The sequence below is a fragment of the Aedes aegypti genome, chromosome 2 (genome assembly GCF_002204515.2).
Source record: "Aedes aegypti strain LVP_AGWG chromosome 2, AaegL5.0 Primary Assembly, whole genome shotgun sequence".
Taxonomy (NCBI): Eukaryota; Metazoa; Arthropoda; class Insecta; order Diptera; family Culicidae; genus Aedes; species Aedes aegypti.
The window spans coordinates 395,186,113-395,213,628 of NC_035108.1; the positions used below are offsets into that span (position 1 = coordinate 395,186,113).

Genomic DNA, 27,516 nt, shown 5'->3' on the forward strand with positions numbered 1-27,516 from the left:
GACACACTATATGCAAAAAGTGAGGTTAGTTTAGGTTATCTTCCACTGCCTGAGCAGAGCTGCCAGATGATTTGATAGAAAATCTGTATCCACCAGGTTAGAAAATCTGTGTTCCATACAAAAAAATCTGTGTCCATACAAAAATTGTTAAAAGAAAATCTGTGTTCCATACAAATTAAACCTGTGTCAGAATAAAAAAATCTGTGTAATACAGATAAATCTGTGCATGTGGCAGCCCTGTGCCTGAGACACACCTGCACTTCACGCGTGGTGATGCCGATTGCTGACGGCGCGAGGGCAAAAAGAGAGCAAGCAGAAGGAATCTCTCTCGTGGATTGACTTCTCTCTTGTTATTCCCATCTGCGTTCTCACACTGATTGACTTGTTTGGTTGCTGTAGCAAGATGTGCACTGCACTGGTCGGAGTTGACGCTTTGGCTACTCACACACTGGCATTTGTAGTTCGAAAAGCTCTCTACCGCATTGGCAGCATTGCGTGTACGATACCGGGCAGCCCATTTCCCTATGAAAGTGCACACGTTGGGTTTCATCGTCACAGCCAGCAACGTGTAGCGTGGGATAAAGTGTCACGCAGCAATGCGCGAGGAAAAAAATGTTTTCAGATCACGCGTCGCCACAAAACGCCTATTTCATTTCATTTGCAAAGCAAAATTTTAACAACTATTTTGATGAATGTAAGTTACGTAGCAAACTATTGATAACAGTGATACTTGTAATGGTTGTTAAGTGAATGAATTATTAAATTGTCATTGATAAGTAGTACATATTGTTGGTGGTCAGGATGAACGAGATGCCACCTGTGCAGTGCACATGTTGCACATGCTGACGCGACGCCTCTGCAAAAAATAATGTTTTCATTGATTGCACTCGCCATATACGTCAAAATCGTAGAACATGATTTAGAAAATCGTTCATTTTATAGGGTAAATACCATTGCTCACCTAGTTTCTGTAGCCTATCTTACGCAATTTTCCTCAGCTTTCTGATGGTGATCTCAGAATTTAAAACGAGCGGTGCGCTAATGGTGAAAAAACGATTTTTTGAACAAAATTCAAGATGGCGGCCTAATTCAAAATGGCCGCCAAAATTTAAATGAAAGCTATATCCTTTCTATATGCGATGCCACTAAGTTTGTTATGTGTTCCAAGCGAAATATGAGACATATCACGTGAAGAAATACCCTATATTTATCAAAAAAAATGGGCAGTTTATCTAGCTGGCGTACGAAGGGTCCACCAATTTGAGAAAACAGAAAGGACCACCCTTAAGTTTTATCGAAAACTAGCGATCAGTGACATAAAATTGGAATTCTAACGATGCGTGCCGATGCGAGAATTGCTCACTAATAAGATCATATGATTTGTTCTGATAAATTAGGGAAAAAACAGCAAGTCAAATAGTCCCATAATGAAAAGTAATCGTCCCTCTACAGATTTTCGCACCGTGTAACACAAAAATGAACCGTGTTTTGATCATCTCTATATTTTTCCCGTAAAGATACCGTAGTGAAAAGCAAATTGTGAAAGTTTTATTAAGGTGAAGATGAATCGAATATGTTTCGGATTGATACTTACAGCTGCTATACTTGAGCTGCTATCAATTACACTGTTCGACAAAAAATTTTTTTGGATGGATCAGGGACGCGTTTATATAGGTCTTGAAGTGCAAGAAAAGTATAGAAAGAGGCCGTTTTCAAATGAATGGATGACTTCAGGGAAACGTGCACCATTTCAGAAGAATATTGGCATCTATTTTGTATATGAATTTGGAATGTTAACGATCATCAAGCAAGTACGTGAGGATGTGCACCATATAAATACTACTTTTTTTCTATTTCACACATCTGGTTCATTATATAATAATTATTATAGGTTCAAGAAGAAGCTTGATTATTATTTATTCTTTGCTCCATTAGATAAAGCAATGAGCAATGCAATCCAGTAACATTTGATTTCAACAAGGATACGACGACTACAGAAAATTTATGTGTCTGTTATATTTATATGGGCTGGTTGGTCCAATAAACTTTCAGCAGAAATACAAAATTGATATAGCTTGGACACTGACATGTAAGTGGTCTTACATGCGCTAGCTGGTTGCTTATTACACTTTTTGTGATTAAATATGCCAAATTTTCAAGCTTTATCAAAAAATAATCCAGGGGTGCTGCAAATCATTTGAAAACGGCCTCTTTCTATACTTTTCTTGCACTTCAAGACCCATATAAACGCGTCCCTGATCCATACAAAAAAAAATTGTCGAACAGTGTTAGTGTTTATTGATAGAGGTCCGGAACTTAAAAGAGGCCTATACAAGAGAGACCTGCGCTTTAATTGAGCTTGTACCGGAAGTTCATTCTTCCTCCATGTCCCTGTTCATCATTCTTATCTAGATATCTTTTTAATATACTCTATAATACGTATAACGCTTGCAAGATAGTTTCTATCATAATAGGGTATGCTAATACACTTTAGAATCGAAGCCAAACCTCAAATTTTCAAAAGCACGAATCTGCAGAACCAAACATCCGTTTTAACTAAAAACCTAATTGATTGGTTACTAGTTGGTGGTGACCAATCGTTTAAGTTTGGCTTCGATTCATTTTCACCTTAAGATTTGAACATGTTACAATCCCCTTGAATTCTTTGAATATTCGCATGGAAAACGAGTTGGGAATCTTCACAGCCCGTTTTCTCAATGCTTACTTTTTATAGATGGGACTGACTTGCGATTCACGGCAGTAATGCTATGATAAATTTTCACAATGATTTCGGGGCCCCTAAGAACCCGGGGCTCTCGGTGCGGACCGCTTTGCTACGCTACTGCAAATGTGGAAGCTTGTCGGTTTCTATGATTGACCTCTTAATTCTATGGTTCGTTTCGAAGTATGCTCCTTTCTCTAACCATTATTCATTTATTTACATCTATCTGTTGGACAAAACTGTACACAACTCAGTGTTGATGTCTGCAAGAAATGTGGAGAAAAACTGAAAACCATCATATTTCGACAATCAATAACAAGGACGGTAGTGCATATCTTCTGCTCTATATCACAACTCAATGGAGAAGCATGGTAGCCAGTAAATACAAACATGAAACACTCTTGCCTAAAAATGCGATACAAGTTGGCGTACTGTAAGAAAAACCCACAACTTCCCGGTTGTATTCTGACAAATGTTTATCTGATTATCACGCATTGATCTCAAATTTCTTACACCTATTCCACGATCGTTTCAGGATAGGATACAAATCGCAAGCGGATGGTGAAATGATAAAGCACCCACTCAATCCTCCCGGCAGTACGTTTTGCTTTCCATTCATTCATCACACAACTGGTGGCTGCCGTCTGCCTGGAAAACATTCCGCTCGTTCGATGTTTTTTGGAATAATAAAAAACGATACATTCCTCGAGCGCTGATGTTTCTCGATATTTACACTCATTATTCCCCCTCGAAGTGATCAACGCTGCGAACAGATGTTTACACCGTTTGTGGCGTTTTGTTTACGTTCCTAATTACTTCAAAGTGGCTCGTTTCCCGTTCTTGTTTCAACACCGCCGTGCAGATTGTCCCGGTGCATTTCCTTCTAAGTGAAAGGGCTGTGTCCGTTCGCAGGGTCGCCATCCCAAAGGCGTTGAAACTGTTGGCCTTGCCAACCTTGGCATGTATTCTAAATGCGGTTCACATTGCGTGTCTATTTTCTGACCGCCATCAACATCGCTGTCTCTACTGTCGTCTTGTTTCGCGCCTCAAATGCTTATTATAATTCACAGAAATCTCTTTCCTCACTGCACGAATAAATTTAACTTCACGATGTTATTTTAATTGCCACGCAGATTAAGACATTTTGAAGCTTGTGAGTCTGAAATCATAAACGGTCCCAAAACGCGACTCCCTCTTTTGTAATGCCTAGATCGCTGGGAGTAGTGCACGACAATCGTACTCATTGTTATACAGGAAAATGGGCAAAATGCGCTACGGTTTTGTTAGTGTCAGAAATTTAAATTAGTGAAACATAGTTTGAATTTCTAATACTATCGATACTGGAGCGCATTTTTTCCCTTTTCTTGTAACAATTAGTTCACTGGGCGTGTACTAATCCACTTTAACAACTATGCAGGAGTCAGAGCAACAACACCATTAGCAAAAATAATTGTGAATATTTATTTTGCAGAAGAGTGGTAATAACTAAACATTTTTGAGAGCAATGTTTTCTACTATAGCATTCTACAGTATTTTAGGAATCGGTTGAATAACGATGGCGATGTTTGATGCATTTTTTTATGTTCGATGCTGTATCTTGTCTTTAGTTTGATACACAAATTATGTCACACTAAACTTAGACTCTCTCGACAACCTCCTACCCCCTTGTCACGATTTTTGTTTGAACTCTCTCGAAATTTTGTAAGGCATATCACACTAGACTGATGCAAATTTTGAAGTTTTTGCTCCCCTATGCTTAAACGGTGTCAATTATGATGAAAATCAATCTCCCAAAATTAGAAGTGATTTGGAAGAAATTTGGTTGTGCACTCGCCATTTGAAGTTTATATGGAAATTACTATGGAAAAGGCAAAACTTTTGTGTTCAGTCGTTTAACAGCTCACCATAATCATCTATGGAAAAGTGAACAAACTCAACCCCTGTGAAATCTTCCCGGCTAAAACTTTGCCAAAGACCACATTTTGATGAAACGTAAGGATAATTTGTTATCATTGATAAATCATGCTGAGATGGTCATTCAACTACTTCCAGAGCAACACTGCTTTTTTGCTGTAGAACATAGTAGCCTGGATTACTTTGATCTATTCTTCCCACCAAGAGCACCACTGTTGCCTGCCGAACAGCTAGTGAATTATGCTACATGCAAACCCATTTTATAAAAATGAATAGAAATTTATCCTGACGTCTAATCAAAATGTGGTCTTCGGCAAAGTTGTAGCTGGAAGAATTTCACATACGAAGAGTGTGTTCACTTTTCCATAGAATATTATGACGAAGAGATAGAGGGCCAAACACAAAAGCTTGGCGTTTTCCACAGTAAACTCCATATAATTTTTTTCATGTGCACAGCCAAATTTCATCCGAATCATTTCAAACTTTGGAAGGATGCTTTTTACCTTAATTTGAATCGTTTAAATATTTTAAAAATTTGCATCACTCTAATGTCACACTTTCTATGATCGTCCCAAGCATAATTTTTGTATGACTCCTTTCTGTTTATCCTTTTATATGTCTCTTCGAATGCCAACTTTATATAACTACCTTTTTCTTCTTCCTATTATTTTTGAGATTTCAAGATTTAATGTACGGATATTAATTTTCCTGCTCAAATTTATCATAAAGAAAAAAAGGTTATCCAAAATGTTCTGGAATACCAATGTTAGGAGATATAAAAATAACATACCAAGCAGTCCCATTGAATCACGAGAAAGAGAACATAATATATTACAATTTCCTCAGACTTGGATCGACCAAAATTTTAAAACAAGGTGTCACTCACGAAATTTTTGCAAAAAAAATCTAAACACTATTCAAAATCATTGAAACAGTCCTTCAAGTCATTGTGCAAAAGTTTGGGTTCACTCCTCAATATGATGCAAATCGTGCAAAAGTTTGGGTTCACCTGAACCGCATGCAAATCATTTTTGTCAATATCTCAGCCATTTTTCAACCGATTTTAATTTTAATGACGCGTACATGATTGGTTTGATAATTCACAGATTTTTCGTGTTTTGAGTAAGTTCAGGTGTACCCAAACTTTTGCACGATACACCATACTGAGGGGTGAACCCAAACTTTTGCACAATCACTTGACTGACTGTTTATTTGATTTTTAATAGTTTTCAGATTTTGTCGCAAACATTTCGTGAGTGCTCTTCAAATAATATAAGATGAAGATTCTAATGACACCCTGTTTTAAAATTTTGGACGATCCAATGCTGAGGAAATTACAAATGTTTTGTCTGTGTTCTTTTTGAAAAATGTCACAACTTTAAGTAAAAATTTAGAAATGAAAGCTAAAAATTTTGACTTTACAAGAAAAATATAAAATTTCACAAAAATTGTTTTTGTGAATCATATTTAATATTTTTCTTGAAAAGTCAAAATCGTCCAAATTGAAAATTGGTCTAGCGGTTCAAAAGTTATAATTTAAAAAAAAAATGCATAATCGAGATTTTTCTGGTCACCCTATTTTGGAAATGGTCACCCTTATCAAAAAATCCAAAAACACGTGTATTCTTATTTCGGATAAGGAACAAACTAGCAAATTTTCACGGAATTTGGTGACTCACTAAATCGGTTTTACATGGAATGGCTGTATAGTAAGCTTCTGAGAGTTTTCAGAGGATCGAAATAAGTAAATAAACATAAACAAATTCCTTGTGAACTCCTAAGATTTCTTAAGGCTCCTGTGAATTTCTAGCGGAATACTGCTGATTTCTAGTTGTATTTTCAATAATTCTGTCAAAATTTCAAGAATTCCGAATAAGCTTCTAGCGAAATTAGGAGATTGCTATTGATAGTCTGGGAAGTTTTAATGAACTTTTGAGAATTTCCGTCGGATACTTGAGTATTATCAGCAATAGTACAGCAGACTCTCAAAATTCTAAGCGATATCGATATCAAAATTCCTAGCAAGTTCTTGGGGTACATGTCAATTTCTATCTGACTCCTAAGCAAGATGCTGAGAATTCTAAGAAAGATCCTGTGGAATTCTAGCGAACAACTTTGGAGCTCTAGCGGGTTTCTGTGGATTCTCAACGGGATCCTCTTGAATTCATTGAGCACTACTGTTTTACACCGTATTAGATTTTTTTTCTAGAGAAATTTTCCATTCAGATTTCTATATCAAATCGTACTGAAGGCTGATATAAGGTACCTTACTACGCAAGAAACATAAATGTGAAGAGCCATTTTCAAATTAACGAATATTGTCAAATTTGGCGCTTGAACTCAAAAGATAAACAGATTTGTTATGTTCAGTGAATTAAAAAAAGTCATTCAGTTTTGTAACACCTAGAGGTTTTGTTAATACGTTTCTAATGAATCGTATTGTATTTCGAATCTATGACATTTGGTCGAAAGACATTTAGTCGAATGACATTTAGTCAAATGACGTTTCGTCGAAAGTACATTTGGTCGAACGGACATTTCGTCGAATGAACATTTGGTCGAAAAGGTTTAGTTGCAACAGAAAGCATATGATTTTGTTATTCAATTTGATTGACGCTCTCCAAACATATTGATCAACCTCTTGCGTCTTTGACGTTTCATGCTATTTTTCGTTCAGGCATGTTCTGCGATTCCAGATAATCTGATCATAAATGCATGGAAGAAAGCCAACTTTTGTCGCATCAATCAACTCGTCTTTCCTTACCCGATACATAGAATTAGCACAATTTTCAATTTAAATAATTCAAAGCTTCTACTGCAAACTCTGTTATTCACCTGAGGTAATCAACAATGTCAGCAAAGCAATATATTTGTTTGAGGAATATTATTAAGCTGGAAGTCACAATAAGCCAATTGACCATAAGTTAAGTTATCAACACCTAACATTCACTGCGCCATAAAGGTTTTCCTTGAAGCTAATTTTTCCTGCCGTTCGTATTCCAATTTCCGCATTCAAATATCTTACCTATGTCTGTAAGCTGCAATACCCGGATTTCAAAAAAAGTTCCCGAATACTCTTTCCAAATGCTTCCCGAATAAGATGAAGATCAGCAGTTCATCACGAAGAACGATGACATTTCAGAAGAATAATAAATAATGGAAACATTATGTTCACATCGTTGAATAATAAAATAACTTGTTGGGCAATATTTTAAAGAACGATGATTTTCTCAAAGAATAATAAATTCACTAGAGCTAAATATTTCAGTCGATGTACAGAAATACTAATTCTAAAAAGTTCATTTGAATAACCATCGAAATCCTAGATTTTGGCATAACTTCAAATCACAAATAAAATGATGTATGGAATTTAATAATAACACTCCATAAAATGTTTCATTTTTTATTCAACAACAGGTAACAATTCAGGTTATTCAAAATTATACGTTATATTTTGCAAATCTTAGAAAACAATAATCAATTTTACCAAATGATCTTTCAATAAACCATTTAAGCTTTCAACAAAATTTCTGTTCAACTAAACCTCATTCGACTGAAATAAATTTTCCAAAGCAATTCGACCAAATGTCCTTCCGACCAAATGTACTTTCAACCAAATGTTATTCGACCAAACGTCGTTCGACAAAATGTCCTAAAGTCTGTATTTCTGTATTGTAGCAAACTATATTGAGTAATTGTCCAGTTCTTGAATAAAAATTACTTTTGCGATTATTGTTTTTACATGGCCTAAGTCTACAAATAGTATACAAAAACCTTTAAAGCATCATTGAAGATATTTTTTCTAAAACGAATGTCACAAATAACAATGTCCAAATAATATTCTTGAAATTAAAAAAAATGGGTTCTGATTTTGGCATGGTTTTTTGCAACTGAAAATTTCAACTATATTGGCAAAAAAGGAATCCTACTGTTCAAAACATTCAATGTACCAGCGCAACCAAGACTTACTCCATTGAATCAAAACATGCCAAAAAATATCAAAAGATTGATTAGTGCTAAAGGCTATTATTCCAATGTATTTAAGCCAAGTATAAACTTTTACGCTGTTGATCAAGGTCAGGCTACCGAGCAATCCGCAAAACAAAAATTGTTTGCTTACTAGTGCCGCCTAGTGGCAAAATTTCGAAATTTTTGTCTCAAATAATGTTAGCTCTTGTGATACTGAGCAACTTTGCCGAAGATGCCATCTTTCTAAGTGATCAGGCTACTGAGCTATCCGCAAAACAAAAATTCCATGCCCACTAGCGCCGCCTGGTGGCGTAATTCCGTATCAGAATGACCACCGCATGTCAGCCCTTGAGCTACTGAACAACTCTTCCACTCTACCGAAGACACCAACCTTCCAAAACATAAGGATCTAGAGATATTATATGTTACAAAATTTTGCAGTCTTATCCCTCATGATTCATGTAATTGCAAATCAGAAAAAGCGCCCCTACCGGCCAAATTCTTAACTAATAGGATGATCCTCAACTCATAAAGGTAGTACTATTTACCACTAAAACTTCGCCGAAGACAGTATTGTGCTATTTCTTTTGGCATACGAGATATTCAACGACACCCCCAAAGTGATGAAATCCCATAAGCTCTGGGTCGCCTTTAACGTTCTGGTGTGTCTTATAGGAGTGAGCGTAATAGGAGTGCACGTTATAGGAATGCGTTTAATAGGAGACCCGACTGTATATTCCTTAGAATACCATTTTATGGTTCCAGTTGCTTTGTTAGATTATTTGGTCTGCACTCTAGGATGATTTGGGGAACTCAGACGAACTGATGAAGATATGTCGGCAATTTTGCCCGACTGTATATAAGTTGATGTTAGGAAAAATGTGAAACGTCATGGTTGATCAATTAGATTATCTGGATTAGCCGTAAAATATAGAACATCTTATATATGAAAAAAAAAAGTAGTTACTAGTGTTGCGCTTAGACCTATTAAACGTAGTTCCATTCACTTTATTATGAAGAAAAACGTGATAACTTTTGTTGGTGTACTGTATCATTAAGGTCGAAATGACTCGAAGCCAAACCTCATATTTTAACGTGCAAAAATCTGAATAACTGATCACTTTTTTAAGTTGAAAATATGATCGATTGGTCACTTTCTGGTGTTGATTACTTGATCTAATTTTCAAAATGATTGGCTATTCTGTTCTCCAGATTTGTATTTTTGAAATTTCATAGTCTGGATCGTGGTCCTATCGGTTTTCTATTCAGTTCTACAAATAATCAATATATTTTTTCTTCAGGCCCCTCTAAATCCCTAGAACATCTTGTATGCGATTGAATTATACATAACACTCATAAAGACTCACATAGACTGATGGAACACGATTCGATATTAGTGTGGGACAAACTTAAGATTCTCGCTCCAGTCAACTTTTTGGATTGCATTTAGGTCCCATAGCAACTGTGCACAATTTCGAGAGGTGAAACTATATTAACGTGCCAGCCGTTCAAAGTTTGTATGGGATTTAGTATGGGAAAACTTACTTTTGTAAAGAAAAATCGCCAGAGGTCGTCCATTGACCTCTATATAAATACTGAACGCATACCTCGATGAATAATATTGCCGAAGACCGCGAAAGAATCCGATACTTGAACGGCTGGCGCTTAAATATAGTTAACCAATCGAGCTGAAATTTTGCACAGTGCTTATGGGACCCACATGCAATCCAAAAAGTAGACTGGAGCGAGAATCTAAATTTTTCATATAATCATGTCCCAGGCTATTGGATATATCTCGTTGTTTATGAAACCATGGCTGCGCTTTTTGATATAGTACATCGATTTTCCTGACTTCTCAATGGTTTTACTGACTCGGTGTATCATGATTGAATAAAAATTAATCCTAAAAGATACACACATAGTTCTGGACTCTGTCTCAATAATGACCATTGTCGAGGACATCATCAACGCCCTTGTTAATTCAGTTCATCAAATGAAAAGAGCTTCAAGTTGATTTGGAGATTATAGATCTAGAATATCAAGTATGTAAAACATACATTACTTGAACTGCACATAGGCTCACGAAACATGATTTGATAAGTACTGTTAAAAAGAAAACAGTGAGTCTTCATAAACCTTATAGAATATCTGACCTGAACTCTTGAAATATTTGATAATCCTAGAACATCATACATATATGATTACATTTGTCCCGACGTAGATAGGTATATACAAAAATTGAACCGTGTACCGTAATCCGACATAGTTAAAATATTTAAAATTAATCCAGATTCAAATGCTTACTCTATGATCAAAAATATCGAAATGTTTTAGATATTTATACTAGGGACGATCTATCGGATTATCGATATTTTTCTTTCGATATTCGATATTTTAGTATCGATATTTTCTATTCAATATATCGTTGATATCGATATTTCCTGCCGATATATCGTACACTAATATTTGGAAGAGAATTGTGGGGTTTTATCCATTAATAAATTATTATTTCATATTCAAAAGCAGTTCACGTTTCAGTTGGAATATTTTGTATTTTGAAAGAAAAAATCTACGTCCATATTAGTTAAGATACCGGTAACTTTGAGTTTGCGAATCTCAGAAACGGAAGGTAACTGAGATTTAAATTTCGCTCTATGTAACTATATCATATGATATTTTGATATATCGATATTTTGAATCAATATATCGGTGGTATCGATACTTCAATTCGATAATCGTATCGAATCAAATATCGGAACGTTCCTATTTTAAACAGGCTACAAAATAATCGAACATTGATTAACATCACTCCAATTTACGGTACTTCCGGCTTGAAATTTTTATGTTCAATCTTCGTCGTTCGTTTCTGTGATTTCGCAAAAAAAATAAATTGAGACAGCTGACGATGATACGGTAGATGTTGCAGATTGTCCCATTTTAGATGATCTCGTTGAATGTGGGCAGATGAACCGTGAGATATTTAAATCATCTAGTTCCAAGAAAATAATTTATTACACCGATGGCCGCTCTTGACACGCTGCAGGCTCTGCGAGTATTTTTGGACAGTATCATAAACAAATAAAGAGTCGAAATATATTAAATCTCAAGCAGGAAAGTGAATATGATCCGGATTGGCTTTGGACTGCTGGTTTATAAGCCGCATACGACGCTGAGGATTTTATGCAAATTTCGTTGGAAAAATATCCTTTGGGGGTTTGCAGTTTAATTGTTAATTTTGCGATACATCTCTGATCAGTTTGAATACAACTGCGCTTTATGGTAGCCGGGGTAAATCACCTTAATGAATGGCAATATACGTTCATACTTCACTTTTTTTTAATTTATGGATGGGGTCTATTAGAGTATGTTTAAAAAAAACTACTAATTGAACTTTAACACTTTACTTCACTTCTACAAAAGAAAAAATAAAATACTAGAAATCACTAGAAAGGTGTGTAAATACCTTTAAACTCTACTCTCTAGAGAGTTTAAGGTGAAGATGAATCGAAGCCAACCCTCAAATTTTCGAGAGCACAGATCTGGAGAACCAAACATCCGTTTAAGCTGAAAACTTAATCGATTGGTCACCACCAGCGAGTGACCAATCGATTAAGTTTTCAGCTTAAACGGATGTTTGGTTCTCCAGATCCGTGCTCTTGAAAATTTGAGGTTTGGCTTCGATTTATCTTCACCTTAAAGGTATTTGCTCACCTAACTAGTGATTTTTAGTAAGTATTTTTTTTGTGGGCATAGCTCCTTACGTAACTTATAGACGACCCTTATCGTGTGGCAAGAATGACGATACAATGGATGATACTCTATGCCATGAGAAAATTTCCAGCTCAAAAAGGTATCCAGTGAGATTCTTACTTGCTATCCTCAGGCCTTAGCTTGGTCTTGCTGAATTGGTACATGTTTTCCGATTATTTGAACCTCAAATTCATGTTTTATTAGGATGAACTTTTATTCGGACGGGAAAGCGAAAATAACTATCGTAAAAAAATAATCAAACGCAGTCGATAGAAAATGCCGGTCAATGTAAGTTTTGAGTGAAATTTAAATATTTATCATGCAGTAGTAACACATTTCTACCTGACTGAGAACTTGAAGGTTATGTTTGTTTGATTTCTAATCGAAACGGACCATGTTGAATTCATTGCCATTATAGAAAAATAAACAGCGGTCTACATGAATGCCTTACGTACAACAAGCTGTATTGTACAACTATTTTGGCAGCACCGACCGTCGTCGTTGCTTACATAGCCCATGAAGGCAAAACAGCCGAAATAATACGCAAAAGGGCAGCAAGTTCGTCTTTAGTGCATACGAACGACAATGCCGCGTCACGATGCCGGCTGACTGACTATAGTCGCAGCAGTGTATGACCAGCGGTGTAATCCAACCAGAACAACCCGTAAGCAGCATCTTTTAAAGAACCAGTCAGTTTGAGCTAGGGTATCCGCCCTATTGTGGAGGATATATTTTTGCTTACCAGGAGCCTTCCATAGCCAAGTGATTAGAGTCAGCTGCTACAAAGCAAAGCCATGCTGAAGGTGTCTGGGTGCGATTCTTGGTCGGTCCAGGACCCTTCCGAAATGACTTTTTCCTTGTCTTCCTGGGCATAGATAGAATAGGAATAGGAATAGGAATAGGAGTAGGAGTAGGAGTAGGAATAGGAATAGGAATAGGAATAGGAATAGGAATAGGAATAGGAATAGGAATAGGAATAGGAATAGGAATAGGAATAGGAATAGGAATAGGAATAGGAATAGGAATAGGAATAGGAATAGGAATAGGAGTAGGAATAGGAATAGGAGTAGGAATAGGAATAGGAATAGGAATAGAAATAGGAATAGGAATAGGAATAGGAATAGGAAGAGTAATAGGAATAGGAATAGGAATAGGAATAGGAATAGGAATAGGAATAGGAATAGAAATAGGAATAGGAATAGGAATAGGAATAGGAATATGAATATGAATAGGAATAGGAATAGGAATGGGAATGCCAATGAAGTAATCTTCCTCAGTGGTCAGGTTCCTGAGATAATTATAAAACAAAAGTTTCATGCTCACTAGCACCAGCTTACAGAAATTCTGAATCAACTGACCCGAATAATGATAGTCCTTCATTTACTGAACAATTTTGGTCTGTTTCTTGCTCACTAGTGCCATATGGTAGAAAAAACCTCGATTTTTTTGGTTTAAATAATGATAGTCCTTGAACTACTGAATAACATTAACGAAGATGCCATCTTCGTAAGTACTCAGGCTCCTGGCATATCTGAAATACAAAAGTTTCTTGTACACCAGAGTCACCTGGTGAATCTAGTTGCTTGAAAAATGTAAAATAACAGTAAGAGTTTCATTCCCACTAAATTCTGAATTAAATGAGATACCATCAAAGAGCGCTCCATTTCCAAAACAACTTTACTCCAAGTTTCGAAATAGTTTGGATTTTCATACCGAATTGAAATTGTAGTGTACTCGGACCGTATATAGTTCTATGTTCATTTGTAGATTTTACCGCATTATGGGGGGCCGTACTGAGAGCCAAAACTGTCACGTGTTGTTCTTAAGAAGACTCGTGTTACTCCTCTTTTTGGTTTGATGTCGATAGATATCTCTGTTGCAAAATTATAGCCAAATATATAAACCACAACTGTTGTACAAAGTACAACAGTGCGACATTCTGAAGGTTAAAAATCTTGAAGTTTGACACCCGTACAAATAAATATGTTCCTTTAGGAAAAAAGTATCATCTTAAATTTTGATACCCATTTGAATTTTTTAATTTAGGTTAAATTTTGCCTATCTCAATAATTTCGCTTGTCTCCTGTATAACTATAGATTGAGTTTTGTATTGCCTATCTATCTTCTTGTTGATTTTTGTGTTCATATGTCACGAGTTGGCTTGAGAACGGATTAATGGATTTAATTTTTTTGTTGCATTTGTTTAGTACTCCAACGTGTTTGTGTGTGGAAAAAGTTTAGAAAAGTTCCCTTAAAATGGATTTAATTATATTTTAATAACTTACTTGATGACAAGATAGAGTTTGCTGGGACCTCTAGTCAAAACATAATATGGATTTAATCCTTATTCCGCTATAATAGGTAACTGGCCCTAGTTGAGAAACATTTCCTTTTCTCGTTGCGGCAAGCAGAACGGTTCTCAAGCGATACATTTGAAATCGAGACTCGGAAGTGGCAGCTGTAGTCTAGCAGATCTTCGACCATTCAGATGGTCGGCACAGCACGAATCAAGAGCGGCAACAACAACGGTGGCGCTGAGCGTTCAGTCAGTAGTCAGGTTTTCGCTTTAGTTGAGTCCGTCGTTTCATTTCGAAAGCATCTCATCCGGTAGATGCTGCACGAGAAATTCGCGCGCGCGGTCAAATTCCGTAACGTTCGGGATCGTTTATAGTGAAACTACTTTTATTTCATTATATAATTTGTTCTATGTTAGAAAAGGCGTCTTGCAGTCGAAGAAACGGACCATTATTTGTCGAAAAGTATTATTTAATTGTGATCATCAGATTTTTTACATCACTACACATCTGTTGTGCAGATTTGTGAAACGCAAGGTAAGAACTGCGAGAAAGACAACGTCTACTGATGAATCACTACTTCACGTGCGACGAACATAAACTGCATGTCGGTCCATTTTACGCCAATAATCTGTTGAATATGCGGATACCAGTATGTGTTCTGCCGTCAATATTCTTTTGGCGAAGATTTCATCTGCATTTTAGAGTCTTCGCGGGGATAAGCCACACGATGATAAAAACGATGCCAAGAACAGACAGTTGGTTGGCTAATGTGTTGATATGACAGTAGCAATTATTTCTCTCATATATAGAGAAGCGCACAACCGTATGCCACAAATATGAATTAAAGTATAACTGAAATGTCTCTTGTATTTTGGTATTATGTGAAACACATTTGAAAGGGTAAAACAAAGAAAAAAATGTTTTGCTACAGACGAACGCTTCGAAACAAATGCTCCTAGAATTTTTCATATGTGTCAAACTATCTATTCAGGGCCAGTTTTCCATTGCGAGTATCACATGTTTGTTAACAGAGGCTGACTTCTGAGCGGCAGAGAAATAATAAACCGAGCAATTTGTGATACTGTGATTCGCACACGTAAAACATGTGTGGTCAGGCATTCGTTGAAGGTACTGCACGATTCTTGGAAGAAGCCACAAGGAGGAAAAAACATCGGTCAGACGAGCTCGGAAAAAACGTTTTGTTTGTGCTCTGGGTTGAATTGAGCCGACGGAGACTGAACGACGCGTTGTCAAGCATTCAAATAGTTTTTTTTTCTGTATCAATTTCGTTACTGCTGGCAAGTGAAACAACAGTGCGGTCAGTAAGCTTGAAATGGAATACAGTGAATCGCAGGGTCTCAAAGTATGGAGCTCTGATGATAATTTAGATAACTCGTAGGAAAGTGGCATGACATACTATCGACTTTTTTCATTAGATTATTGAATTATTATGGAATTATGGAGAAGTATGGTAGCTCATTGTTACACACAGATTCAATCAACTATAACCCTGCAGGGTCGAATAAAACATTGAGGTACAGATGCATGGTTTTTGAAGTCATATATTTTATATGGTATGTTATTAAAAAAGGATCAGAAAACTAAATCTTTCAGTATAAAAGATTTTTATGATCACCTCGGTAATAATGATTTTCAAAGCCATGTTTATTTCTTCAACTGAAAATAGTGTAAATAAATAAATTTATTAATGAACCGTTTGTTGGCCGAAAATATTTGGCAGGTGTTTTGTTAGATTTTTGACCTCCACCAGTAAGCCAAAACTAATCCTATTTTCGTTTTTGATTCAACCAACACGTTTCAAAAATTAATAAATCTACTAGATATTATTTTATTAAGTTCCTAAGGTGTTTGCACCATAATTACCATTACAATTACAATTCGCCACAAACCTGATTTTAAGGCCCTCAGAAGTAAGGACAATGAAGGTGGTACATTTGTAAATGCATGGTTAATGAAAACATACATATATTTTATTTGGTATTATAGGGGAACTTACGTATTCTCGGCAGCTTAAGCCGATGCCGTGCTTCTATTGGAATTTTTTCGGACATCAGCAGACAAATTTTCTTGTTTGTCTATTTACATTTATGCGTTGCTCAATACTCTATCGATTCACACCGACAGACTTGTCAAAATGCTTTTGGAAACGTTTTTACAACTCTGCGAACATCCCTTGTCAGTGTGACTATTGTCGGCAGCCTCACTCTCTTCGGCAACTTTCCCATAACAACTGCTGGTGAATCTCTTCGGCATCTCCAAATCAGTCGCATTTTGAGGCGTGCTCATTTGAATTGATGACATCTACGGCGATATCGTTTGTACTGTGACATCTCCGGCGATATCGTACTGTGTATTTGGCGTTTGAAATTTGGTTGCCGATAATAGTCGAATGGTGCCGAAGCCGTAAGTCTCCCTACTTAAAAATGGTCTAGAAAATGAAATCTTTCAGTATACAATTTACGATTACTCGGCAAATACTAAATAGCTGTTCTCCAGAATATACTGAAAACTCCTTTACTTTTTATGGGACATTACACACTGTTTCAAAATAATTTGAATTCCTGAAGGAGTAACTTGAATCATTTGTTGGTGGTAAAAATCTGGCAGACCTAGTGCTAAATATGTTTTATCCTACCAGGAATAAAAAATCCTTATTGGATTTTGTTTGGCTTTTTAAAAAATTCCTTCAGAAATGCTTAACGTTGAGTCAGAAAAAAAACAACGCAAAATATCAGTAACTTGTTTGAACTGTTTGAAATTTTGAAAACCAAAAGCTTTGTCCCATAGCATATCTTTTAGCCAACATTGGTACAGATTTATTAATTAAATTGCTGAAAATCCTCTGAATATTCATGTTTTTGGAATGGTAAAGCCTTGTAATTCTTACTGAAATGTTTGGCAGTGTAATTTATAGAAGTAAGTAATACTTTTGCAATCTTAGGTAACTTATGAATTCTGGCTTTCTTAACGGAATGTTCTAGTAAAATGAAATCAGAAAGAAATACTCACGAATTTTTTGTGAGTCTTTAAAGTTGATGAAATTATTGAGAGAATAATTTTATTGATCTGGAATTTGTTAAGGCTGATGAGAGTGGTAAAATTATCATTTGTTTCAGTAAATCCTTATAAATATCTTTCAGATAACGGAGATGAACCAGCCTAGGGCTGAAAATCTCCTTAATAAAGCTATAATAATAATAATCTTTCAGATTTTTTTTCGAGTGTTGCGTACGTGTACTCTTCTATGAATTTTGCTAAAATCCTTAAAAGTTTGCCACTAAAAGCATTGGATTATTTTACGAGTTTGACCAATATTTTTTGCATAGTTGCATCCATAAAATATGAATTTTCCAGGACTTTATTGAGTATCCTGCCACGGGCATATAGCCTCAAGAATAAAGTTGATTATATTATTTATCTAAGAGTGCGACTAATGAAAAAAATTGGTATACCACAACAGAATTTCAAAAAATTCCTCTTGAGTCTTTGAGGGAGTATTACATTTGAAATCTTCGAAAAAAATTTGAGGGATTGCTTTTTGATAACAATTTATCAGGAATTCAATCAAGATTTCTATCAACAATTTAAAATTCTTTCGTTATTCACCCGTTTTTTTATTCTTGAGATATCGTCAGGATATTTCTCTAGACATTACCCCTGATAATTCTTCTGAGATTCTATCATTCTTAATCCATTCATCCTCTATGCTGAGGAATTTCTCTGGAAGTTCTAAATAAAATACATCTAAGAGATTTATCTACAAGTTATTTCAGAGATGTCTTTGAAAACACATCAGGAATTATTTTAAATTTCATCCGGAAGTTTTATATAGAAAAACTTCTGAAATTATTTCAGGATGAATACAATTAACTAAATCAACAACGCAAAATTTCTCCCAGAATTGTCTCAGAAACACTTCCATAATACTAACATCAATTTCCTTAGAAGCTCTTCTTGTTATCTCAAGCATAAATTAAATAATCCATCCAAAAATTACTGCATAAATATCAAGAAATATTCAGAAATTTTTATAGGTTAGCATTATATCATTTAATAATTTAAGGATTTGTAATGGGATACTCCTAATAATCAATATAGGTATTTATGAATCAAAGTGGTATTTAAAAAATGATCCTTAGTATATTCTTAAAGAAAATTTTTATTGAATAGTTTAATAGAATCCGGAATAAAAAATTAGAATAATTATGGGGAAATCACTGGATAATTTCCTGAATAGAATATTATTATTACTATTATATTTATTTTCAGCCCTAGGCATCGAATAAAATAAACGCGGGTTATTATGAACAAACATTGTAATAACTTCAAAAGTAAAAACAAAAAAAAAAAAAACTTGGAGAGATCTTCTGGATAAATTCGCAGATTTTTTGTATAAGAACTTGAACCAGATCTTTAGGATAATATCTTGAGAAACTTGTTGAAGAAATCTTGAGAAAAATCAATTATTATAACCTACGTTGAATCTTTGGATTAACATTAAGGTTGAATCGTAGAAAATTCGCTGTGAAAATTAAATGTAGGAATATTTTATAGTAGCTCTTGGAGTAATTCCCTAAAAAAAAGAAATAATGTTTAGAAATATATACAAATATAGAAACACTCCAAAGAACTTATTCAGAAAAATAAACAAATATAGATAAACTCCAAAAAACTCTCAATTTCCTGGAAAAATACCAAAAAGCATTCATGAAGAAACTTCTGTACGTTTATGGGCAGTATGGTATTACCTCAGCTCAAAACTATTTCATGCAAATTTCAGTGTCTGGAATAATTCTTGTAGCAATTAACAGAATACCGGGAAATATTTCAAAACAAAGAATTTATTAGGCAGTTCTTGGAATTCAGAGAATTTTCCAGTAAAATAACCACAATAAGAAATAAATACTCACGAATTCATTGTGGGTATTTAAGATGGATGGAATTGTTTAGAGAACAATTCCATTTTTCTGAAATTTAATAAAGTGGGTGAAATTCCTTATTTTTTTTTAGCCAACCATTATTAGTGAATGAAATTAGCTAGGCAGCGATACGAGTATGGGTGTCTTTCAAGTAACCCGAACATTAGTTGCCACCGTTTTTTGCAAGAAACAGATTTCGTTAACTATTATTGATTTTTCATGTTTGAAAATCTACTAATTACATATATTTTGCAATTGGAGTGGACAAATTAACCCTCTAATACCCAAATTTTTGTTTTCGATCTAAATATTATTTTTCGTTATCTAAAATCATTCTAAACACGGTTTGGGCAATGATTTATTTTTCTTCGCAAATTTATGAATTTTGGTTTTTGATTTTTATTATTTTTATTTTTGAACATCCCTATCCTTTTCAATTTTTTTCTAAAGCCTCTTCTGGTTACTGATTTTTGACAATAATAAAAATTTGAGTTTTTTCTATACTTTTGAAAATATGAATTTTTTAATTTTTTTTCTGGAACATTTTTTATTTTCCGTGTAACTAACGGAAAAACAGATTTGAAATCATTTCAATACCATCAGGCTCTTCTTCTGTGATAGGTTGATCATAGAAAAATATAAAAGGTACGATTTTTTATAATACACCTCAAATTAATCCCAGGAATTTGTAGCTTATATAAGAATACAATTTTTCAAACAATTTTTAATAATACAAAAAAGTTTCAAAAATCGTAAAAAACTTTTCTTATATGCGTGTTATGAGTCAAAGTTTAGGCCAAAAATAAAATCATTTTAATTTCCGAGCTACGAAAAAATACACAAAATTCCAAAGTGTACCCCGTCTAAAGGCGGGGTTGGGTATTAGAGGGTTAAAGTGAAATTTGGGAAAAAGTTACACGTCTTCTCGATAAGATAAAAATCGAAATTATAGCTGCGCCATAAGAAGATCCATGAATGCAAAAATACGAAACAAATTTGGGATTCCTAAGATGAATTTTTGTATGTTTTCCTAAAGATATTTTTGAATACTGCCTAGTTTCATCACAGGAAGAATGAGTTTGATAAATGTGTGGGAGGTTGCCTTAAACTATTCCTAATCTACTCTTGAAGAAACGGCTCCCAAATTCATGTCAGCTAGCTTTCTGGAAATTCACTAGAAGAGATGCTGGCATTACTTCGTCGAGGTGTTGATTTCTTTATTTCTGAAATTCTTTTGAAGTTACACAAAAAAGTCGCCAAACAAATTTATAAAAAAATAGAGAAGTAATCTTTGTTCAATTTTGCCAATAACGGTTTGAAAAATTCTTCAACCATATTGACGCAATATTTTGTCCAAAATTACCAACTAATGTCGACGAGGAGTGTCAGACGGTTTTGGATGAGAAGAATGCAGCGCGGGCGATGATGCTGCAGCAAGGCACCCGTCAAAACGTGGAACGATACAAACAGAAGCGAAGACAGCAAACCCATCTATTCCGGGATAAAAAGCGCCGCCTGGAAGAGTTGGAGTGCGAAGAGATGGAGCAGTTGTATCGTTCTCAAGAAACACGTAAGTTCTACAAGAAACTAAATGCATCCCGCAAAGGCTTTGTGCCGCGAGCCGAAATGTGCCGGGATAAGGATGGAGGTATCTTGACGGACGAACGTGAGGTGATTGAAAGGTGGAAGCAGCACTACGATGAACACCTAAACGGCGCAGAGGAGGAAGATCAAGACAGCAGGAGGAATGGCTTCATCAGTACGGCGGATGAGGGAGACGTGCCAACTCCCACAATAGGTGAAGTTAAGGATGCTATCAAACAGCTCAAGAACAACAAAGCAGCTGGAAAGGATGGTATTGGAGCGGAACTTATTAAAATGGGCCCGGACAGGTTGGCCACTTGTCTGCACCGATTGATAGCCAGGATCTGGGATACAGAACAGCTACCGGAGGAGTGGAAGGAGGGAATAATATACCCAATATACAAAAAGGGTGACAAGTTAGAATGTGAGAACTATCGAGCGATCACCATTCTTAATGCAGCCTATAAAGTGCTTTCCCAGATCATCTTCCGCCGTCTATCGCCACTGGCAAGCAGATTTGTTGGAAGTTATCAAGCCGGATTTGTGGACGGGCGATCGACGACAGACCAAATCTTTATGTTGCGGCAGATCCTCCAAAAGTGTCGCGAATATCAAGTCCCTACGCACCACCTATTCATCGATTTCAAAGCGGCCTATGATACCATCGACCGCGAAGAGCTATGGAAGATTATGGACGAGAACGGTTTTCCCGGGAAACTGACTAGACTGATCAAAGCTACGATGGATAGTGTACAGTGCTGTGTGAAGATATCGGGTGCTTTATCGGACCCGTTTGAAACACGCAAAGGACTTCGACAAGGCGATGGTCTTTCCTGCCTCCTGTTCAATATTGCGCTAGAAGGTGTTATGAAACGGGCGGGCTTCAACATGCGGGGCACGATCTTCAATAAATCCAGCCAGTTCATTTGTTTCGCTGACGACGTGGACATTGTCGGAAGAAGGTTCCAGGTGGTTGCTGAACAGTATACCAGGCTGAAACGTGAAGCAGATCGGGTTGGATTGAAGGTAAATACGTCGAAGACGAAATATCTGCTGGCTGGAGGAACCGAGCGCGATAGAGCTCGCATAGGCAGACGCGTGACGATCGACGGGGATGAGTTCGAGGTAGTGGACGAATTCGTCTACCTCGGATCATTGATAACGTCGGATAACAACTGCAGCAGAGAAATTCGAAGACGTATCATCGCCGGAAGTCGTGCTTACTATGGACTCCACAAGACCTTGCGGTCTGGTAAACTTCACTTCCGTACTAAGTGTACCATGTACAAGACGCTAATAAGACCGGTAGTCCTCTACGGGCATGAGACGTGGACAATGCTCGAAGAGGACCTGCAAGCGCTAGGAGTTTTTGAACGACGTGTGCTTAGGACGATCTTCGGCGGAGTATGTGAGAACGGCGTATGGAGGAGAAGAATGAACCACGAGCTTGCGCAACTCTACGGTGAACCCAGTATCACGAAAGTCGCCAAAGCTGGAAGGGTACGATGGGCGGGACACGTTGTGAGAATGCCGGACAACAATCCCGCAAAAATGGTGTTCAACTCAAATCCGGCCGGTACAAGACGAAGGGGAGCGCAACGAGCTAGGTGGTTTGACCAAGTGGAGCAGGATCTAGGAAGTGTGGGGCGATCGAGGAATTGGAGGTTAGCAGCCATGGACCGAGTTAGTTGGCGTAACATTGTGGCGCAGGTCATGTCTTGAAGGACGTAGAGCCAGCAAAAGTAAAGTAAGTACCAACTAATGTGGCTGAATTTAAAATCCTAACCTTAAATTTGGTTAAAAAAAACTAAAAAAGTTTTATACGAGATCTAGGTAACATATTTTTGGTAGTATCGCTGTGTTTTTCAGTAACCGCGTAAAAAAGATGTCATGACGGGGTTGATGTTCCAATGGCTACCACTTCTGCTTTATATGCAGAAGGTCATGGGTTCAATCCCAAGCCCGTCCCTTTACTCGTACTTTGTAGTTGCATCTTTCACTTACTACTATCTTCCACTCTTAATATGTATATCACAGTTCATAGCATTTGCTAGAATCTGAGATGGACAAAAGAAAAAGCCGTTTCCCTACGCTTCCATCCTTTTTCGCCTGATACATAGGCAGTCTACTAACCAAACACCAGCCTGCCATAAAAACTACCACCCCTACACCCTTACCGCATGATCTGGCGTAGACGCAGTGGTATTTACGGTCTACTGTGGGAGCCAGTAATTTAAATAATTATTAAAATTGAAGGAGAAATTAATGTAGGAACCTTTAGACTAATACTTGGAAATATCTATGGAGCGGTTTCTAGGGATATTGCTGAAGTAAATTATTAAAAGAATCTTCAAAGAAATTTTTAGATATGTTGAGAAACGAGAGAGTTCTCCGAATTATTGTTTTGAAGGAATCCCAGAAGGCATGCAGTCAGTGACAAAAGTTAGTAACCAAACGCTGTTTTTCATACAAAATGATCAAGTTTGGGGCTCTGTATCTCAGCTTCTAGTAGTTGGAATTGCCTGAAATTTGAATGCAGAACCACAAATTACTTGAATTTTCGCCTGTAGTGAATTCATCACATTGCAGTCATTTTCCAAAGAGTTTCAGAGGCTTGTTCAAAGACAAAAGTAAGTAATCAAGAGATCTTTTTTAATTAATTCAAAAACGGTATATGTGGGTGGTTGGTGCATTCGGCAAAATGGTTCAGTTTCAGAAGTTACGTCAATTTTCAGAACACACCAATAACCCACAACATACCGTTTTTGAATTATTTAAAAAAATCTCTTGGTTACTTACTTTTGTCTTTGAACAACCCTCTGATGTTCTCGTGAAGTTTTATGATTGCTCTCTAGAATTGTCTGAAATAGGCCATAATTCTTTGGGATGAATCTAATTAGGTGTTCAAAATTGACCTTTGCAAAAGTTTCTTAAAGATTTTTTTATGAATTCGGATTTTTTTACTTGTAGGAAGAGTCCCTGCAACATTTAAAGGAAAATTCTCCGAAGGAATTTATGAAGTTCAAATCTTTTAATTAAAAATTGGCTTGATTCCTTGAATGAATCTCTGGTAAAAATGCAATAATCTCGAAAAACAAAAAACTAAGTGAAAACCTGACAAAACACCTAGAAAATGTTTATTTTAAGTCTCAAGAAATTACTGATCAGAATCTTAGAGATTCTAGGAGAAATTTTCCTGTGAGACTCGTTTTGAAATTCCTGAATAAATTCCGGGACAAATTAAAAGTAATTCCCCGATTTCCCAGATTTTTTTTTTGTTAATTGCTAAACAATATCAGGATGAATTTATGTGATTAAAACCAGGATGAACCCCAGGAGGAATTGATTGAAATCTCTTAAAATACTTCCTGAATATGACATTGTATTATTGTTGTCATTGATCAACTCTTAAAACTTAGATTAATTATAAACTGTGATTTTTGAAAAACGAGGTCAATTCTAAAGCACAATAAAAAATAAGACAACATCATATATCAAAGGAATCCACTGCGCCTCGTAAATACAGTGCGAGAAGTGATACGAACTGTGGGGGTGGCGTAGAAAATAAAATTCATTCATAAATTTTGTCTCACACCTTTCCCCCTGGTTGGCTGGTTGGGAAAACTAGCATGTACGACGGATTCGCCATCGTCGGCTGTAGACTTGAGAGAAATGTCTCACATGGTCGACGCGTTGGCTGGTTGGTAGGTGAACAACAAGTGGAGCGAGGTGAATCGTAATTTCTGGTTACTGCTGACCAGCTGAAGTAAAAGCAAATTATACTGTCGCCCGATGCCAATGATGATGTCGATCGGCATCATCACCATCATCGTCATCCACGGACACGGAGTAAATATGGATATAATTTAGGTGCGTTCCATCGCGATTTTTCCCGTTCATGACCTGCCGTGTGTCTATTAGACTGATGCAAGTTCCAAAATTGATTCTCACCCAAGCGGTAACACGGTAACAATTATGATAGAAATCGTTCTCCTAAAGTTTAAAATTGATTTGGAAGGATATTGACCGTGATGGGCTGAAAATCTCCCTAATAAAGATAAATAACACTGCGGAACACGATTTTGTTTCCAGCATGAAAATACCGCTATTCACTTAATTAAGGCTTGCTGAATCCATTGCCGTTTTCAGAAATATCATAGCACGTCTAGTTTTTGAGATATTAACTGTTGAAAATACGAACATTGACTATTTCAGCCAACTTGCATGCAAGTTAGGTAGTTTGTACGACCATTTATTTGCTTAATTTGCCACAGAATTTAAAATTTATGTGTATAACAATACTTTTGATCAAAGTTTATTATACTCTCGATGTGGAAAAGTTATTTTATGATGGTTTAGAATATTATTGTACTCTGCCATATAAGAGAAAAGAAGAATTTTCTATGGAGACTGCAAGCATGTTGAGAAAATCGGTTTAATCGAAATTCAATCGTGCAATTTCAATCATATTATATCTGAAATGAAAGATTAAGTTCTATTTTGCATGTTTGATGTATTAGATTACAAAAAAGTTAGATAAATTGTACTTTAAATTTCATGTAAACATCAATAAAACCAGTGTTTTATACAACTTTAGCGACCTGTAGCTAAAAATTGTGACGTGCTGTAGCATTTCTGAGAATGGCATCAGATTCAGCAACTCCAAATCTACTACAGACACATAATTTGATCCTTGAGACACGCAAAAATGTCATTTTTGTTACGCTGTGTAATAAATAATAATAATTGACCGTGCACACGCAGTTTACTCTTCTTGGCATAACGTCCTCGCTGGGACAGAGCCTGCTTCTCAGCTTAGTGTTCAATAAGCACTTCCACAGTTATTAACTGAGAGCTTTCTTTGCCAAAGTTGCCATTTTCGCATGCGTATATCTTGTGGCAGAAGCGATGATACTTTATGCCCAGGAAAGTCAAGGAAATTTCCATTACGAAAAGACCAACCGAGACAGCTTCAGCATGGCTTTACAGTTTATATTACTATTGAAAAGACCAACCTTTTGTGTTCATTCCTCTAACTCTTTTAAATAATATACTACGGAAAACATTCACGGGGCCTCCGACCTCCTCCTGATTTTTCCTGAACTTTTTCTTCCGTCCTTCGCACTAAAAGATCAGCTGACTTATGTATACCGTATGTTTGAGAGGATGATATTCACCTGGGAGGGAGAAACCAATACGAAATTTGTGTGCGTCAAGGTGAGCCGAGATTCTGCTGTTACGAAGTGTCAGTGTGAGCCGCCTACTAAAACAATGGACTAACATGATAAAAGCGCGTAATTAATTAAAGCATGTTTTTGCATTTTGTTGAAGGTACCAAAAAAGCAGATAAGATTTAGTTTCTACACATTCAAAAGCAATGTCACAATAGAATCTTTGATTTAAATTAAAAAACAGTAGTGAAACATGCTTATTTTTACTCTTTTTCTATAATGAGTGAAATTAAATGCATAGAGAAATGTAGCCCTATTTCAATGTTGGTCCGGATAGTCCGAAGGCACACATCAAAACGAAAATGGTGATTTCAACCAAGCGTGCCTTGATTATCGTTCGCGAGCTAGAATTATCTTGAAGTTTGTTGTATATTTAGTGTGTAGTATCGGTGTCTCCCTCCCAGATATTCACCATAATAAACACCGTTTTAGCATAGGATAGCAAAAACTTTAAACATTTGCATCAGTCTAGTGCCCATACCAATCGACACTGGCTGACAGCCGGGTACGTTTGGGTGGCAAGGTGGTGAAAATGTTTCCACCCACCGCCTGCTTTTGGTGTCTTAGTCCAATCCAAACAGCTGTGGGAAAGAATCAAGCGAGTAAATCGTCTAACAGCTCGGCTGGATGAAACAAATTGAAAAATGAACCGAGACATGTGTTTCAGTTTTTTGGATGATTTGCTGTGTGCATTAATCATCCTTTTCTCGATCAGAGTACGACGTGGCTGACATTGGTGTGCGAAGGAGGGGAGGGGGACTTGCTGAAATATAAAAACAATAAAAAAGGCGTTTTGCAAATTACTTGGCGTTTGTTTTATTGTATGAGACAGCCAATTCGCTTTTCGTTGAGATGTTTATGGTTTACGAACTACATTTTTGGAATGGTTTAACAATGGCTTCTGTAAATCAGGGAGCTGGTAACAGCGCGTTGTACTTAAACGCAATAATCTTTAAATGGGTTACAAGTGGAACCCATTTGCTGGATCATAACGGTAAATGCAAGGAATTCTTCACCAACGTTTCAAAACAACGTATGTAAAAAAATATAAACTTAGTAAATACAATTTAAAGTTCTCGCTTCCATTGCAACTCATAGGAAACGAACTT

The 27,516-nt window shown here is 36.3% G+C and overlaps 1 protein-coding gene across 4 annotated transcripts in view; it reads left to right on the forward strand.

Moving 5' to 3' along the window:
• The window catches only part of LOC5570685 (calmodulin-lysine N-methyltransferase), a 66,126-nt gene that overhangs the window by 20,372 nt on the left and 18,238 nt on the right, over positions 1–27,516 (forward strand). The window contains exon 1 of one of the 4 annotated variants that reach the window (XM_001659232.2): positions 14,821–15,186. The exons of the other annotated variants lie outside the window; for them this stretch is intronic. The gene's annotated coding sequence lies outside the window, so the exon portion shown is untranslated. Of the gene's footprint in view, positions 1–14,820; positions 15,187–27,516 lie in introns of those variants that run through there. 4 annotated transcript variants of the gene reach the window in all.